This window comes from Manacus candei, unplaced genomic scaffold (assembly GCF_025592945.1).
Source record: "Manacus candei isolate 608988 ecotype Guabito, Panama unplaced genomic scaffold, ASM2559294v1 h1tg000014l, whole genome shotgun sequence".
NCBI classification, from domain to species: domain Eukaryota; kingdom Metazoa; phylum Chordata; class Aves; order Passeriformes; family Pipridae; genus Manacus; species Manacus candei.
Genome location: NW_026138062.1, coordinates 58,788,167 through 58,807,180, shown reverse-complemented (window position 1 = coordinate 58,807,180; position 19,014 = coordinate 58,788,167). Strand labels below are relative to the sequence as shown.

The 19,014-nt window shown below is 38.4% G+C and overlaps 1 protein-coding gene across 15 annotated transcripts in view; it reads right to left on the bottom strand.

Moving 5' to 3' along the window:
• Window positions 1-19,014, bottom strand: part of ZBTB20 (zinc finger and BTB domain containing 20) — a 475,348-nt gene that overhangs the window by 441,605 nt on the left and 14,729 nt on the right. The window lies entirely within an intron of this gene.

Genomic DNA, 19,014 nt, shown 5'->3' with positions numbered 1-19,014 from the left:
CCATGAGATCTGCTGCTGTTCTGCCTTCTCAATGAAAGAACACACCCCCAAACAGTGCATGGCACAGGCAATTCTCAGTTCTCATATGGCAAAGAAAAGAACTACTATTCCATTTCAACAGGATCTTTAATGTAATCAACCCCATCTACCCCATTCTTATTGAATCTGTCTTTTTTGCCTCAGGCAGTTGGCTCCCTGCCACACAATGTTTCTACAGCGACATTATGTTTCAAACCTGAGAGCAATCTGAACTCCAAAGCCAACGTGGCAGGGCCTAGCTCATATCCCCACTGCTCAGAGCTAAATGTCTCTACAGCAGACTCGTCTTGAACAGAACCACTTGAGAAAATGCAGTGCGGAGTCATAGGGAAAGCTAACACATGAACAGCATAGATGATCAAGAGTCAGGTGCTTAAACTCACCTCCTGGCCCTCTTCCATTCAGGAGAACCAATCAGCCACAGCATGCAATTTTCAAACTTTGGCTGAAGTTACTTTGGCATCTACAACTCATTTTTGAAAGTGACTTTGGGTATTTCTGATCCTAAGACAAATCAAGCCTGAAAAAAAATGCAGATGGCATTATCTCGTAACGGATGATCCACTACTGAAAATGGATTTTAAGAACTTCAGGCATGATTGAACCTCCTATTGAAAAACTGAGCTGACATTTGAAAAAGACAAAATAAATGTGTACAAATGGAAAACAATTCTAAAGTCAAGCTTTTGTAGCAGAAAATTTAAGGAGGTTCAAGGTGTTTTCACACAAGAACCAATGAGAAAACCCTTTCAAATGCAAACATCAACTACCTGGCATATAATTTTGTTCTTCTAGCACTACTGAAAAACCCTTCTGTTTACTAAAGTGATAACAGCACTGAGCTTTCTGTCTCTATTGCCCAATGTCATGCCATCCCTAATTTATTTCTCAGATAGAAACCAGTTTCCAGTAAGGAACTACTACAAAAATATTGAGTACTGTGGTTCTAAAATTCTGAGGGTATCAGCAAACTCAAAGATTGACAAAGCTCTGTCCCCGCTGATCATCACTGGCAAAGTAAGTTGGAAGACAAAGTTCAGCTCCTGTCTCAGGGAAAAAAAAAAATCACTAACCACAAGAAGTTTCAAGTATTTTGATCTGGAGTCATCATTCTGTACTCAGTCTCAGTTCTGGCTTATGTAATGCCTTCTTTCCTCCACACCCAACTTTAATTTTTATTTTTTTTTACCTCTGGAAAACGGAGTTTAAGTATAGTTATCTCTTATTCTTGCTGATCAATACTGTCTGTGGCAAAAGACTAGGGGTTACACTGGACAGATTAGACACTGAAAAGCTTTTAAAATTACCAAGAAATCAAGTGCAACATACAGCTCTGTTGACTGGCCTGGATTAACTCCCAAAGTTGGCTGATAGAAAGATGTGAGAACCTTTCCAAGAAGCTAAAACCTGTAGTTAATAAAAGTAGCTGTAATATGAAAAATTAGGTTCTTCTCCCTTTAAATCACAGTCCATAGAGGCACTGAAGTAAATCCCTTAATCTCTTTTTAAGTAGCTATTTTATCCCAACTTCCTCTGTGGTTTATACCCTCAAAGCATCTACACCACAACTCAAGAACAGCCAGGCAAAGAACTTCAACTTCCTTTTCTTCAAAAAGTATCTAAAGTAAAATTAGATAAAATATACCCCCCCTCCTGAAAAAGCCCACAAGAAAAACAACACAAAAAAACCAGCCCCAAGACGAAACAAAAAACTAAAAAAAAAAAAAATTTCAACAACAACAAAAAAACCCCCACAAAACCATGAGAACCGCTAACCTGAGTTTGGCCTTCCTGATCTTTTAACCCTTTATCCAAGACCATGCATCAAAAAGAAACCTTCACCAATCTTTAAACTACCATCATATATTCACTGAGGCATGTGAATGATTAAAACACTGTATGTTTGCATCTTTTACAAGTGTATCAGATCTGAATCTCTTCTCATCCTTGTAACCGATTTATGGACAAGAAAAGTGGAACAGCAATTTTAAGGCCTCAAGTCTGTATCCATGGACAAGTTTTGTGCTTCCTTCACCACAGTATTCAGTAGAGCACTGGGCAGATCCAACAAGATCTGTCAAAACTCAGTGCACAGCAGCCAAATTAACTTGCTCTAGGATTTCTAGCAAGCCAAGGATGGATTGAGATGCAGCCTCCATTTACATCTCTTAACTCTTGCTGACACTGAACTGCCAAAGAAAAACCTTTGTAAAATATTTCAGAAGAAAGATTCAGTAATAACTTTTAGATGATGATGTTTCTCGAAGAAAAAAAAGAAAAGTATGTTTTAGATGTTGGACCATGCCTTCCTCAAACAAGGACAATTCCACAATGTCATAAAGCTATGTATGACTCACTAATCAATAGCATAAAAGGTGCTGGATTATGAAGGTGAAAGTGTTTGCTTTGACAGTCTTCAATTAACTGGTGACACATAATTTTTATATATATATATATGTTTGGGGGTTTTTTAACAACACTTTGCATTTTCACTGAACTTTACAAACTTTAACTAACTGTCGTAAACTTCAGTAGGGAGACAAGTGTCATTATCTACACACTACGGATGGGAAATTCCAGGTAGAACAGTTGGGCAATGCATCTAAGACCAGAGAGGAAGTCCTATTTGTACCAAGGGGAGTAGATCCTCGCCCTCAGACTCACATTCACATCATGCCTCTCAAATTGCATACTAGACCAGTCTCCATTTGATAACAAAGGTCACTCCTATCTTTCAGTTTTTATGAGACTGTAGATGTTGACAGCATTTACCTTGTGATCTCGACAGTTCCACTAGCACAGCAAAGGAAACACCAGGGTAATGTTGAAGGCTACAGTCTGAAGTGTAAGCTCACCAGATTTTAAGGAACATGCCACAGGCAGATGGTTATACAGTTATGAAAGGAGAGCATTGTAAACTAAAACCACATTCTACAATCCCCTTCCTTGTTTAGACATATGCACCCTGACTATTTACTAAACACATCTCACTTCTTTACATTTCATCATCTGCATCAGCTCTGAAATCTTTTGTGTTTGTTTTTGCTTAAATAAAAATAAACAGAAATCTTCACACCTGGTGTTCACATTTAAAGTCACAACACAGATAAAGAACCACTCATGAACTGGGAAAGGGACACTCAATAGTTGAATTATGGGTTCCCATAACATTTGATTCCTTTGGTTAATGCATTTTTTGAACTCCTCTGTCCTAAGTGCACAGGATATATGAGCATATCAACACTTTCATGACAGCCCAAATCACCCACTTTCCATAGCAGTAGATTGACATGTCATGGAGAGTGTGATTAGGAGGTCATCAGAGTACACAAACCACTAGATTAAAGCTCAAACCCAAGACATATTTGCTCCTTGGGTTATTAAAAAAAGATCAGCAGAGGAAAAAAAGCCCTGCTGTAATTGAAAAATATGAGGCTTAATATACTGTTGAAAACCCTTCTGTGCAAGGCTGTTTGGGATTTTTTTTTAAGCCAACAGTATGTTATCTTTTGATAGTGAAAATATGTATTTATTATAATGTGGCTTCTACTTAGGCTGGCATCAGGTTGACAGGCCAGCACCATTTGCTGCTGCACCAAACTCTTAAAAAAAAAGTAAGGGGGGTGGAGGGATGGAGGGTGGAAGCAGGAGGATGAATATGTGTTCCTAACTCTGAGATCTTTTTGATTCTGTCTATAAATCACATTGCTGATTATGTTACGAAACAGAAGATAATTCTCTGGATCTCCATCTTTCTCTCAACTCTAGCCCACTACGATCCACCTTCTGCTTTTTTAATACAGGAATCTGAGTCTGCCAGTTTGCTATCCATTCTGAGAAAATCCATCAGAAAGAAGGGAAGCAGGCAAGCTATCATCATATCCCACTGATGTCCAGGAAATGCCAGCCTAACAGCTGTCACAACAAAGGAACTTCAAAGTCACTGCAAAAAAACTAACAATTGCCCTTACTAACACTGAATCATTGATGAAAAACTTTATGAGAAGCAGAATCAACTTAAGAAGGAAAAGGAAGAATTAAAAAAAAAAAAAAGGGTAGGCAGAGGGGTATTTCGTTGTGGATTTTCCCCCCTTTTTTGAAGGAGAGATCCAAACACCTACAGTCTCCAAAATGTCCTTGACTAAAATCTCAGAGAAAGTTATCATTCACGCCACCTCTAACCTTATGCCTTCTGATTGAAAATTTTCAAGTAAAAATGTTTCCATCACGTCCTTGGTGCAAGAACTCAAGGATGTGCCTTTCTCATGAGCTCAGAAAATCTTAAAACCCCTTGTCTCCTTGGAGGAAGTAAACAGATGTCTGCTAAACACTTAGGTTTACATAACATTTCTTCCCCCTTATTTATTGAAAAAAAGGTCTTTTTAGAAAGCACTTGATATTTTGAGAACACTGAATGCTTTCTTTCCTTTTTTTTAGTATTTTTGGCAAAGTATGTTTTTGATTATTTAAAGATAATCTCTATTCTAAATTGCCTCTGACTCACATAACCTCCATACTTTAGAAACCACAATAAAAGTGCAATATATTAGCTATAAATGAATAGGGAGTGAGTCAGTGAATAGTTAAGGACATTCCACAGAAATGCATGAGCTGCATACTAGGTTTTTAGAAAAATATTCTATTTCATTTTTAGAATTAACAATATAGATTAGTTGGAACAAAGAAAATACTCTCTTGCAAAACACTGCAATGTGTTTTGTTTTGTTTTCCTTATGTGTCTTTGTCTATTGTACAAAGACACCTTTAGTGAAGTGACAGAAACACTGGTTTTGCAGAGAAAGAATAGTCACAACTTGCACACACTAAAGGATTTCTGTAATTATGGAAGGTTTTTTAACACTTTCCCTGGGAATACCTCATTTGTTGTCCTTTGCAAGGCCATTTTACAATATCAGCTTACAGAAATTACTGTAGGAAAATCACATGTTTTTCTCCAGCTACTGAGTTCAAGTGTGTTTAAGTTCAGTGCTTTGATTATTAAAAGAAAAAAGAAAAAAAAGAAAAGAACCCTGATACTTCTACTTGCCAAGGCTCATATTCTCAGCAAAGTCTTCATACTGAATATAGGAAGAAGTCCATTAAATACTAACTAATGTTTTCCATGCATCATCATGTCTGCAGATCCACACTAGGGAGTCATGCCCCTTACCACATGCATCCCAGATCTAGTAAGCATGGTATAAATAACTACACAAAAATCATAAGTAGGGGACATGAGACAAACAGAATTCTTACAGCACAGGATTATGGCTATAAAGAGAGTCATAATAACTCCCATTCTATCAAACCCATTGCTACTGCCTGAAAAAACAACTTTTTTCAAGATCGAAATCTGCCAGAGGTAAAACATTTACTACAGATGAACCTAAGACAAAGGTTCTCCATTCCATTTTAAAAGCAACAAAAGCTGACTGGACCATAATCTGAGCATGAACTTAAATGTGACATGGAAATATATCCAGGATAGGGCCTTAACTATCTTGGCAGACGTCATTCACTTCCAGAAAAAACATTAACCACATAGGTGTTGAGCATGCTGGAGGACCCCAGCACAAGGGTAGGGAAAAACAACAACAAGAAAAACATGGTAAGTAAGGAAATGCTCAGTGGATCTAGGTGTACTAAAACCAAAGGCGTGCAGTATTCTTTCCTTCTTGACTTGGGCTGCACAAGGTATTTGAATGCAGAATGCAGGTCGAGTTGCAACAAAATTATCCAGCCTTAGCTAGTCATAGCTATCTCCTGAAATAGAGGAAATAGCAGCCAAGGACACCCCAAAATAACAGAAGATAAGTATTGAATAGCTATTAATCTCACATTGAATCATGGAGACTGAACAGGACAGGTTCCTGTGCCAGTATTCTGCACTCATAAATAAAGGTCATGCAGAGCTCTGGGGACAGACCACGTGTTGACCCCAAAGCCTGTGTTGATGGAATCTCACCTTTTTTCCACTCCTACTTGTCTGTCACTACCACACAGAGAAAGTTCAGGGTTCAAAAGACAGTCCACCCACCTACACCTTTAGCTCACAGCAATATTAAGCAATCCTCTCTGTTAAATGACAGCTTGGGACAGTAGCTCTTTAAGCGGAGTAACTAAATAAAGAACTCCTGGGCAAGCTACTAGTAACAAATCTTAAATCAGCCGCTGTTTTCTATACATGATAAAATAAGCATTTCCTCAAATGAGACAGGTGTGGGAGATCCTAAACCCCTTCCCATTTAATCTCCATAGGAAAAAAAAAAAAAAAAAGGTGTTCACCCAGACAGCCACTGCAAAACTTTTCACCTCTTTTCAGATGCAGATATACACTCCCCTGATATCTCTGCCAATAAAACCAGAAGGAGGAGCGAAACTTAATGAGATATAAAAATACAACTGGATTCCTTTTTGTATCGTTCGTTGGTTTTATTTTTGGACTGTTTACCCACTGAGGTGACATGATCTGTAGCAACACAGCATAACCCCAAAACCCAGCATCCCTCTCGGCAACACTTGCTCTGGCGCATCCAGGCTGAAGCTAAACAACGGCTGATGGTGCAGAAGCGGATCACCCACACTCAGAAAATGAAACAACAGACAGGGATAAAATAATTCTTATTCTTCAGGGTTTAGATTGTAGCTGGCCCACATGTGCCAGATAGCTAAGGATGGGAAAGGCTCTTCCCAAGAGTATGACTGGGGCAGACAGCCCAGCATTTTCAACTGTGAACATAACAGTTCTAGTGAGTCTAAGGAAAACAGCAAACTGCTTTCTATCATGTAACTTTAAGAAGACATTTTTCAATAGCAGGAGGACTAAATAGGTCACAGCAAAACCTCACGTGCTGTCAGCAAAGACTGTAGTGGTTTTGCTGAAGTAATCTCTTCTGTAATCAAAAATGGCCCATCCCTTCAGCCTTCCTCTGTGGCCTCGGTCTGACAAAACAGTCTCTCGTTTTGCCCAGTCAGGTGCTGTTACAAAGCAGAACAAGGTGCTTTTATGAAATCAAAAGCCCCAGCCTAGAAAACTAAATGACATTTCAAAACCTATCTGGTTCACCTGGTGCAATTTCCCCCTCTGCTTCCAGCAGATTAAAGATAATGCAGGATTACCAAAGTTGGGTGTGCTCCCAGCTTTGTATCTGGAGTACTATAAAGAATGGCATTTGGTTTGCTTTCTCCTGTACATACCAGTGAAGTGGGACCTTCTTATTGAGCCACTTCAGAACTGAAATATTCCAGTAACCTAATATCACATAAGCTTAAAGGCCTATCCCCAGATGTGTGCTCAGAGTTGTCCAGTGAATTCAAAGCCAGAATCACAAAACCCTTTCATAAACGGAAGCCTGTTTAATACAGCTATTGCTTCTCAGTGAGAAACTGTCCGCATGCAACACTGGGTACCGCTCTGAAGCTGGAAGCAAGCACTATTTATACTGCAACAGAGAGCAAGTTTGGTCTTAACAGGAGGGATGCCAGCTTCCCAAGCTGGCATGCATGATGGTTTTGCACACAAGAAAATAAAAATGAGGAACAGAGGGCAGGGGGGGAGCAAGAACTGTAGTCCTCACTCCTTCTGTCTGTATCTATCACGAGTGTAAAACCAGCTGTAAACAGTAAAGGCTTCCCTATCAAGCAAAAATACCATCCTGATTAAACAGTGGTCATGACAGTTAAATATTTTTAGACTTAAACTAGTCCACCACAATTCACTAGAACCTCCTAACTAAACTAAACCCACAGTGTAAATCTGCAGCCTTTATCAGAAGGAATAAATATGTGTCAATGACTTGAGTCGTGGGGGAAAAGTCTACAAGAAAAGAGCTTTTAATGTGATTGCACCAACTTACAAAGGTGAAAGAAGAGGGTAAAAGGAAAAAGAAAACACATACCATGTCATATAAATCCTTTGCTGGAATATTCCAAAATGCTACTCATCATTACACTGAATCTTCTGCTTATATTCTGCTGGTGACAGTTTGATTCTGCCTGTGCTTATCAAATGGATGGGTACATGCACAGTCATATGATAGAAAAGGGTTTCTCCATAAAAACAGCAGCTGAAGGCAGTTTGCTGCCACTAGAATGAACCCTCCAAGCTATAGCTCGTTCTGCAGGAGCCCTTGGCCAGTCTGAGACACAGGTGAATGTGTCTGCCCAGCTGGGCTGCACAGAGTCCAAAAGCCACTGCTGAAGCACCACTTGGTCTAGGTAGCTGCTTGGAAATGGATGGGACCAGAGCAGTGAGTTTTTGTGTGCACCCATGTGTGTGATCTCTGGGCTGTGTGAAACTTAAGACTTTTTACCATTCTCTTGCACAACACACTCTGTGACTTCAGCCCATGCAAGTCTCAGGAAGTTTTTATGATTCACACTGAAATTTTTCCTGCTGAGTTTTACCCCTTTGAACATCTTAAAATAATTCCTTTTTTGTCTTAATATTTTACACCCTTCAAATACTTGTAGATTGTTATCATATGTCTTAGTCATCATTTAGTCCAAACTGTACATATTAAAATCTTGTAATCTTTGCTCATATTTCAATCTCTTCAGCCTCTTAACTTCTGTTGCTCTTCTCTGAATTCTCCACTAATTTCTTGACAACTTTTTGGCAACAGAGTGGCCAGAATAATAGTGTCATGGACACCTTACGGCTGTACAGAGATGAAAAGGGAAATGTGCAACACCAAAATGACATTAGCTCTTCCTCAAAAAACAACAAATATGTCTAATCTGTTGTCCAGGATCACTTATTTTTAGTGGCTGCATCATGAAATGCTCTGAAATACAAGTACAAATATTCACCTAAAAATAATAACTCAGAGACAAGAGTTTAATATATTTGAACCTGTGTTTAATTAGTCTTCATGTCATCTGTGGGGAAGGTAACATGGAACAGTATTTACCTGCAACACTGAAGAGCAAATGGCTGAAGGAAAGTCTCACAGGACATAATCCATAGAAAAGAGACCACACAGAACCAAGAATCCCAACAGTTTCTTCACCACAAACCAAGTTAAGCAGCAAGTTACAACCAAAGAAGACAAAGCAGTGTTTAAAAAAGGAAATATTTTAAAATAAATACAAATATATACAATATTTTAAATTAAATACAAATACTCTCAAACTCTGGAAAATTCTAACACACAACATTTCTACAAAATAAGACAAAGCACGGTAGTTTTCTGTGTTGTCTGTCTGGACTGTAGAAATATTCTTCAGATAAATCTGATCAGGCCAGGGACTAAGATGCATATAATCTAACTATTATCTTCCTGAAAGTTAGATATCAAACTGAAGCCACTGTAATCATCTCCAGAGAGCCATTAATCCCATCCTAAAACTGTAATATATTTAGGATGAATAGCTCTCTAGAGGTATTTCTCCTCCTCTCCACTGATAACAGAGGGAGACTAAGTAGCTGCCTTGACGCGTTTTCCTTGATGATGACTAAAGTTAAGTAACCTGTACCCAAACATCATTTATAATGGCTGGTCTCTAAAGGAATTAATGTAAGCAATTAGGTTGTGCAGGCACTTTAAATATTATCTTCTATGGAATTTTCCAATTATTTGGTATTAAAACCAAACCAACCAACCCACAAAACGAAAACTAAAACCTTACAGATTCGCATTCCTTCCAATTCTCCCAGTACTAAACAAGGACCACTGCATATCCACATGCACGGAAGATTTCCTTCCATACAAGTCTCCAAACATTGGTGGCAATACAACAGATTCAGGATGACAGAAATCTGTCATTGCCTTTGTATGTAGGGTTCAAATGCTCTAAAGTGGCTATTAATTAACTAAAGTTTGGGAAGCAGCATTCAACCTTCATCTGGCTCACAACAGGTGGAAACAAAATCGAGCATGAACAAAGTTACTCAATAGGGAAGACCCACACAAAGCTGAGGCAGAAATAGGATAAAAAGGGTTAATTTTAGAGGAAAATTATAGGGAACCATATAGTTGTAATGGCAATGATCTGCAAAGCTTCCAAAAACGCTACCAAGAAAATTATGTCTGAGGAAAACTGAGAGAACAGCAAGTCTATTAAGATATAGCTGACATGAGAAAACACAAACCCTTGCCACAAGGAACTTCCAAGCTAAGAGGAAGCAGTAATTTTTAAAAAGAAGAAAAGAAGGGGGGGCCTGTTTAAAAATTAAATGAAAACCAGAAATATAAGAAAAGAAACATAATATATTGATACTATAAACCACTTCAGATATATAACCTTTGTGAGAGGTATATGGAAGAGGAAAAAAAAACAGGAAAGGAGTGTTGCCTCGCAAAACGGAGTGCACAAACATGCTCTGAGGCCCAAAATGTACAGAGCATCAAACCTACTGAAAACTACATGTAGTGATTAAAGGCAAAAGCAACTAATTCTACCATGATCAAGAACTACCACAAACTACCAAATCAGGAGATGAATGTGATTTTGAAAACAGTTTGAGAAGTAAGACAAAGCATTTGCATGAAAAAGTTGGTGAAGATGGGAATTAATTATGCATATTCTGTGGAGAAAAGAACACAGCAGATCTCAGCTTTCCAGCATTGTCATGCAATGCACATGGGACTTTTTTTTTTTAAAATTCAAAAAGTAAATAAGAGACCAAAGGGACATTATTTCCAGACTGGGCTCTAGTCTGTGTGGATGAACAGACTTGAGTAGATGAGAGTGCAAGACAGAGTAATGAAGTTCAAAATTCTTTGGAAAAGGAAGAGGGATAAAAGCAAAGTAAAAACAATGGAGTTCCAGAATGTAGATCTCAATGATCTTTAAGAACTAGTAGGTAAAAATCCCTGAGAGTCTACAGGGATAAAGAAGATAAAGAGGTATAACTGTTCTTCCAAGCAATTATAATAATAAAAGCACAAGCTATGCCAATAAAGAGGAAAGAACAAGAATAGCAGAGTTTTAGCAGCACTAAAGAATGAGATCTTTACTACTGTCAAGATAGAAAAAAATCCTGAAGAAAACAGAAGGATATGTAAGTACAAAAATGACATAAACATGTAGAGACAAAATCATAATGGTTCAAAGCACAAAGGACAAAATTAACAAGGAATGTCAAGAATAGCAAGAAACCATTCTATTGGTACATTTAGGTAGATGAGGAAAAATGTGGCTCTGTTAATCAATGCAGAGGAAGTTCAACTGACAGATGATGTGAGTAGGCTGAAGTGCTTAACACCTTTTTTGTACCACCATTCATTCAAAATTTCAAGCTGAGAGACATGGATAATTCACTTAATACTCATGAAGAGGGGTATGGTCTTACTCCAGAAGAAATGACAAACAAATTAGAAAGTACTTAGCTAAGTTAAATATTTTCCAAGTCATTTATATATGAACTCATCCTGGTCTCCTTAAAGAACTGCCTGAAACAGACTTTGAGACTTTGCAGAAGGTAAGAAAAGACTCAAAGAATAAATCTAGTACCTACTATGAAAAGAGAGAGAGAAAAAATAAAGAATGGGGGAATTCCAGACCATGATTTAAGCTTAATTCCCAGAAAAACTATTGAACAATGACTCAAACCAGCTTTTAAGCACCTAAGTATAAGAGACAAGTAGCACTCAACATTGATTTTGAGAACAAATCATGCCAAAACAGACTAATTTCCTTCTCAACAGGAAAAGAAACCTTGTAGAAAACAAATGTCATGTACTTTGACTTTATTTTGGCCTTTGACATCTTATATAATATTCTTATATGCAAGCTAGGAACAAAACAGGCATATCCATGGTATCACACAGATGGAAAACTATTTTGGATAAGGGAACACATAGTAATTACCAAAATACAAGAATGCATCAACTGGGTTTCTGCCCCGAGTTTTTTTCTATTTGACTTTTTATTAATAACCTAGGTGATGGAAAAGAAAACATGTTTATTAAACCTGCAGACAAATCAACCTAGGAGGGCACTGAGTGACTGAATAAAATTCAAAACTACCTTGGCAAATAAAAGAAATCGTCTAGAGGTACTGGATGAGATTCAACAGGACTACAGATAATGTAGTCCTGGGCAGAAATTATTAATGACACAAATACAAGACAGTGAAAACTGAGCAGTTTTCAGAAAAGGATCTAGAGTTACTTTGAATTACAAGCTTAATATCAGTTAGCAATATTTGACAGACAAGGAGTCAATCATCTTTTTGGGGTTTGTAAAAAGACATGTTGCTCCAAGGACACAGGAAGTAATCTTTTAGCTCTACAAAATCTGCAGAAGTTTCAGGATGTAAACAGACAATCTGGGTAATGCTTTTCAAGAAGATGTGAAGCACATGAAAAATATCCACAAAAACTCGTGTGTTAGAGACTAACAGAGAGTCTTCATAATAGAATCCAGTACCTGCCAGACCTTTCAACTAGCCTGATGCCAGCAACGAGTCACAGAAAAGTGGCAGCAGGAAGTCTAAAAACTTTTGTCATCTGCTCACTATCAGGGAAAGAAAAATGAATAAAAGGTATGAAATATCTCGAAAGCTGCAGCAAAGGCAGAGAGTTCTGGAAATCAATTGCACCAGGGCACAGTATTTTGGTTTTTTAACCCAAAATTGATAAATTTGTTAAAAACACATTCATCAAGACTGGACTCCTGTATAGAGAGAGCAGAAAATCTAATTAGTGGGCCTCAACTGCACTTACTTTCAAGGTTTACAAACTTCCTCAAAAACAGTGAAGACTCTTAGGGTACCAACACACTGGAAATGACATCTCCAAGTTCTGTGATTAACCCCAAGTGCGCACAGGTGGAGGCATGTCTGTACTGTTCCTTCTTTCCCTTCAAAATAGACCTCTCCAGCTCATCATCTTCCCATCCTTCTAGTGCAGATTCTACTCAGACCACTTATTTACACAAATTACTGTCCACACCCTCCTATATCATGGCTAATCCCATAGCACCGGTTCCTGCTTCATTCCCTCCCTGCGTTCCTCACCTCCAGTCAGGGTCCAACTCCATCCTCTTACCTTATTGCACTCCCTGCCCACCTCCCCACGATCCCTGCCCTGTGTTGCCTTGGATGTCCTCCCTAGTCTTGAAGAGAAAGTGCAGATCCTGACACGGTCAGTGTTTTGGCAGTGGCTGCTGGGGGCGGAGCAGGCTGGGTTACCAACACCAACAGAAACGAGTTGCCACCTGCCACATTATTTACCTTAAGCACTTTCAGATGTTCGGGGCAAATATCTGAGGAAGAATGTTTGTCATGTGGTCAGATAAGAATCTCCAGGTAGGCAGGGCTGGGAGCTTCTAGCTGTCTGAGTGGCTCAAGTACCTCATTGTATTGCTCCAGTCTGCAGCATGTATCGCAAAAGGTGACTGCAGGGAAATTATTTCCCAAGTCAGATTTCATAGCTTTTTGCCTGCCTAGAAGACAGGCACCTCAGCTGGCCCAACGCATAAGACTTCACACAGCAGTTTGTGTTACCTGGGCTGTCACTCCAGACAAAATGCCTGCTGGCAGATCTCCCTGAGCTGAGAACTTCACTTGGAGGCATAAAACCCTCAGATACTGCTAAGCACCACGGACTCTTTCTGATTCCCGGGATCGCACACAGAAGACACAGCTGGCCAGCAGGGTGGTCTGATGCACCCAGAATACAGAGATGCACGGCAAGAAGAGATGTTGCCCTGTTGCATTTGCCAACACATGAACTGCAAACAGTATGGCTGAGAAGTGTAATGTAGAGATTGACTGAACGAGCAAGTCCCAAACCTCACAGTGCCCTGCAGATCGGAAAGGCCTTCACATAAAAGAATGCAAAGGCTCTTCCCACCAATTAAAGTCCATCTGCTTGACAGGGAGTTGTAAAATAACAATCATATCTTAAAGATGGGTAAATACATAATATCTACTGCCTCAGGAAAGATGGGAAGTTCGCAATTTTTCTTGAATAATTGATGCAGGCATAGGTAAGGCCTACAGCTACTAATATCAGTGGTAGAACAGTTTGGCGAATGAGAACAAGATTAAGTTTTAACATTTTTTGAAGAAATGGAGCCATTACCCAAATTCATTATTCAAACACTTTTTATACATTCAGACTCTTTCCAAATGCACTGCTGGTAAACACAGGCATAAGTGTAGGAGTAAGAACATATATAAACTATTTTGTACACTTCCATGATGACTGCAGCTAACCCTGAAGCCTCTGGAATTCTGCTAATCACAAGACACACATGTTCGCAAGATAATAAAACCGAGAAACCAGGAAGCAAATCCATGCCATGCTGATTCATGTTTCTGACTCTGTCTAGTTGCTCAGTGCTGTCTGCTTCTACATTATTTGAAACCTCAAATATCCAAACAGCTTTCCCAATACCCACATATAAAACTTCAGAAAAATTAAGCCATTTCCTTTCACGTGTGAATCAACCTGAGGATTAGATAATATCTACTACAAAGTAACAGTGAGACCAAGAGCTTATTAAAAAATAAACAAACAAAAAAATTCCTTTCATATGGCTAGTACGAATACCCATTACTAAGTCAAACAGAATTCAAATTGAGTATAAAACCTACATTGTTCAAACACTTGGCCAATTATCTCATGACAGAGTAAGGTAGTAATGTCCTCCATGGCTAGTTTTTTCCATACTTGCTCATGAGAAGGCTTTCCTTACCTACCTCAAAAGTGTTAGGTACTTTCAGAAGCTGAGGTGACCAAAGTAGGCAAACAACTTGATTTCTCCAGCAGTTCCTGTCTTCCTACAGATACACATATGTTTTAATTTCATGTAAATATCACACACTGCAATTATACAACTTTTTAAAACAACATTTTTGCCAGAAATGTTACACCATTTATTTGGAATTTCTAAGTTCACTAGAACTAAGAGTCTTCTGGCCAACTATTATCTAAAACTGTGCTTCTAAATGCATATTCTACTAGAAGTTCTCTGCATCCAGCAGCTTCAGCAGGTGCACCTGGGCATTAAGCACTTCGGAAAAAACGCAGCTACTTATTTAGAAACATAAATAGAGAATTGGGAAAGTAAGATGAGATAATCACATATTTCAAAGTTTAAGTTTTGACAGTTTTAGGATGTATGTTTCCTGTCTCTAGATCATATGAAAAAAAACTGAGAGCAGTTAGCACACTTGAACAAGCAGCCCTCTATGATGCAAGCAGGGAACTATCTCCAGTGAAGCTTTTAAGTTCTTTCTCAACTTGCCTGATAGAGCTAGAACCCACAGATATTTTCAAAATCCATCCTTATGCAGAGGGTTTTCACTGTGCAAACCCAATGTTGTTTAGCATTGAGATTTTATAAACTAACTCAATTTTTCATTAATTATGAAATTTGCGAATTAACAGCATTGTAACCTTATATGTGTACCTAAGAACAAAGTAAAATTTAACAGATGTAATACGAGTAAGGTTGGCAAACGTACTCTAAAACACTCTTCAGAGCACAATCTCAACATACAACTATGAGCTCCTATTTCCACACTTCTGCACAGGCCTCTTTAAGAGAAAACGAGTTTCTCCCAAGGTAGCTTGTCATTACTGTGCTGCCACCATATTCTGTTCAGCCATCACAACCAAACAAACCTACCCCAAAACTCTCTTTCTCATCTTTGAACTACACCAGAGTAGACAAATGTAAGGAAAGCAGAAACAGAACTTGTGAATACATTTGTTTTTCTTATAATAATTCTAGAATTCATTGCAAAAACACAGTATATCTACCTTTGCTATGCTTTATATTGGAACTCACGTATGTACTAACAGACTGTAGCAGAAAGCCATCTCCAGTATCTGTGGGCCCTTCAGCAACTGCACAGGAACACAACAGTGTCCAAGGAGAGGAAGGGCAATCATTATTACTCTGTCAAGAACAGTGCAATAGTTGGTCTTATGATATTTCCCTCAAAGCAAAAAAGTTATTGAAATTTGTTTTGCTTTGGATCCCCAGTATAGAATTAATTGCCTGGGATAGTTTATCTATCTCTTAAGCCAAGTCTGCATGGGGACATTGAGAATGCTAAGGCAAAACAACTAAAGGTTTGACACCAATATGCACACATTTAATTGTCTTGAAGCTGTGAGTAGATGCTCTAATTCAACAGCAAAGCTCCCTGTAGTTCCTTATTCAGTTAAGCTACATTGGTCTAAGACTAATTTACTCCTGAATTAAAGCAGTCCCCCAAGGACTCAGCACAACTCATTTTTGCATACTAACTTCATGCAGTTAGTCAATTTGCCTTAGCTCTTCCTGAGTTCCCCAAACCTTAGGGAGTTTTCAACTGAAAGGAGCTGAAGGGAGCTTGGCTACTTCATCTCCAATGGTGGGAACCCAGTGTTTTCTTCAACTTTTTCCTTCTAGAACACAGGGGGGGGAAAAAAACCCTAAAAGAAATTCCTTGCATTGATTAGCTGCTTCCTTCTCTAAGATGAAAATTCAGTGGATTTGGAGTTTATCATTACCTACTCTCGCTCTTCAAGGTTGTGGAAGTCTTGGGAACTGACATGTTAACATACAGGAAACAACCAGAAACAGCCAATGAAAAAAATGCAAGTGGATACTAATCTCATAGTGGGATTTGAACTGTCACATCATCTTTAGAGGCTTCAAATCATGTTGGAGCCGTAATCTACTGACACTGGTTTTGTTCATCACGAAATGATTTGGAAATGGCAAACATATCACCATGCTCTACTGTTGTTGTGGTACCTCAGCACTCTCTGTAAATGAATTGTAGCCTGTTAATTCAATACTAATTCAATTTAATACTAATCCTAAACTGGGACCAATATTTCCCAAAATATTCTAACAAAATTACCTACAGAAAGGATCAATTATTTTTAAAGCAAATTAGTTGTTTCCTTACTGAGAGAGCTCAGACTACCATTTTATTTAAGTCAAAATGTAAAGCACTTCTATAACTACAAGCATTTAGGAGAAATAAAGATGTCCTTCTTCCATCCAGGGTCATTAGAACTTACCTGGATACTGGCAGTAGTTGGGCAACACTTTGTTTTGGCCTTACTGCATGGATGTCCAGGTTTCAGTGATGTTTTGGGTGTACCCACAGAGACATCCTTATGCACACACTTGTGCAGACAATATCCCGAGGTACTTCATAAAATTAAGTTCATTGACTGAGCTATCAGAACTAGTGTTAGAGGCCCTACTGTACAGCAGCTAGCTGAAAGGAGTGTTTAGAGGAATAAATAAATATACATAATGCCTGACGTTTCCTTTCCCCAAAATAAATTCATTCATTATAAATGAACTGTCACATCATCATCTTTAGAGACTTCAAATCATGTCAAAGCTGTATGTACTGACACTGGTTTTTGTTCAGCACAATTTGGAAATTGCAATCTTATCACCATGCTCTAACATTTCTCATCACAACCACTGCTGCAGTATCTCAGCACTTTCTGGAAATGAACCATGTTCCATGGATTCAGTAACAGATTAACACTTTAAAATACCACTCAAGCCAAGCATCACCAGAATAAAGTGGGAAGTATGCAACATGGGATGCACTGGAGCTTGGACCTCTAAAATTTTTATTTTCAATTCTAGATGTTTTTAAACTTAGTATTTAACCTCTCAGTGTTAATTAAAAAAAATCCCAATCCAACAGGAATTTGTATAGCCTTATCAAGCAAGAACTTTTAAATATTTTGATATATTTTAGTACTTAAAATAATAAAAACAATAAGTTTACAAATGGCAGTAAAGCCTCAGAACAATATTTTCATTGATTTGCTGGAGAGAAGGACCCCTAGTGTCCAGCTGGATTTTAGCCAGCCTGGGGTCTGGTGACTACACAGCATCCAGGATGAAAAAACATTTTAGCTTGTAAAATATTTCCTGCAAACATTTTCTCATCCCTTTTATTTGGAAACTGACTGATGAAAAGAAAAAATACATATATGCAGTTCTGCTTTCCTAAACTAATTATTTCAAAATATTATCAAGGTATCATGTGATCACCTGGACTCTGAGGATTCATCATTACTGATGAACAAGAATGTGCCTTGGCACAATAGTTTCAGTGGTTGATTATGCATTGCAGACACCTATAGATAAACATCTCTATTTGTAAAAAATGAGCCCTGTCTCTGAGAGCAGTTGCTGATGAGGCTTTAAAAGCAGCATCAAAAAAATGTAATGCTAGAAGGATGAGGCTGCCCAGCCCTGTCATATAGTAGCTTTGCTTTCTAAGAGGGAAAAAAAAATCTGCACGATTCCTTATGATCAGGGTTCTACCCATTTATTTGGCTAATCATTCAAATGGCTAAACAGACCTCTAATTTGAAAATAAAAACCGACTGATGCAATCACAAACAAGTTCTGAAATTGTGATTTATAAAAAAGAGGAGAAATCTTGTTCTAAGCCAAAACACACACACAGTTACCTTTTTCTAATCAGAGCATTCATTTCTCCTCATTATGATCTCACAAGCACATTAAAATCTTATTAACATTAATTACTTCTGAGCGTCTATGCATGAGCAGCGACAGGCTTGCGCGCGCGCGCGTGTGTGTGTATGTGTGTGTGTCTCTGGATCATATCTACATTTATATACCTTGCTGCACTTTGCTTATAAAACATGTGAAAATATTGCTGCTAACACCAATTAGCTAATTTCACACACACAGATAGTAAGCTGCTGTCTCGCTGCACAGCTTATTATAGACCAGCAGACAGATGGACAGACAAACAGACGCAAAAAGCATCACGGCTCCTCCTAAATGCAAGATCTAAAATGCCTGGCACCCCCAGGAGTGCGAGTTTTATCCTCGTAAGTCTGAGGGAACAAAATGACACAAATAATAATAATAAAAAATAATAAAAAAAATACAAGACAGCCAAATATTCCATTTTCTACACAGATGGGTTCAACGATGAAGTGATAGAGACAAAGAAAAAACTGGCAGGCAGACAAGCAGCAGGCGCACAGAGAGATAGACAGAGACAGATAAACA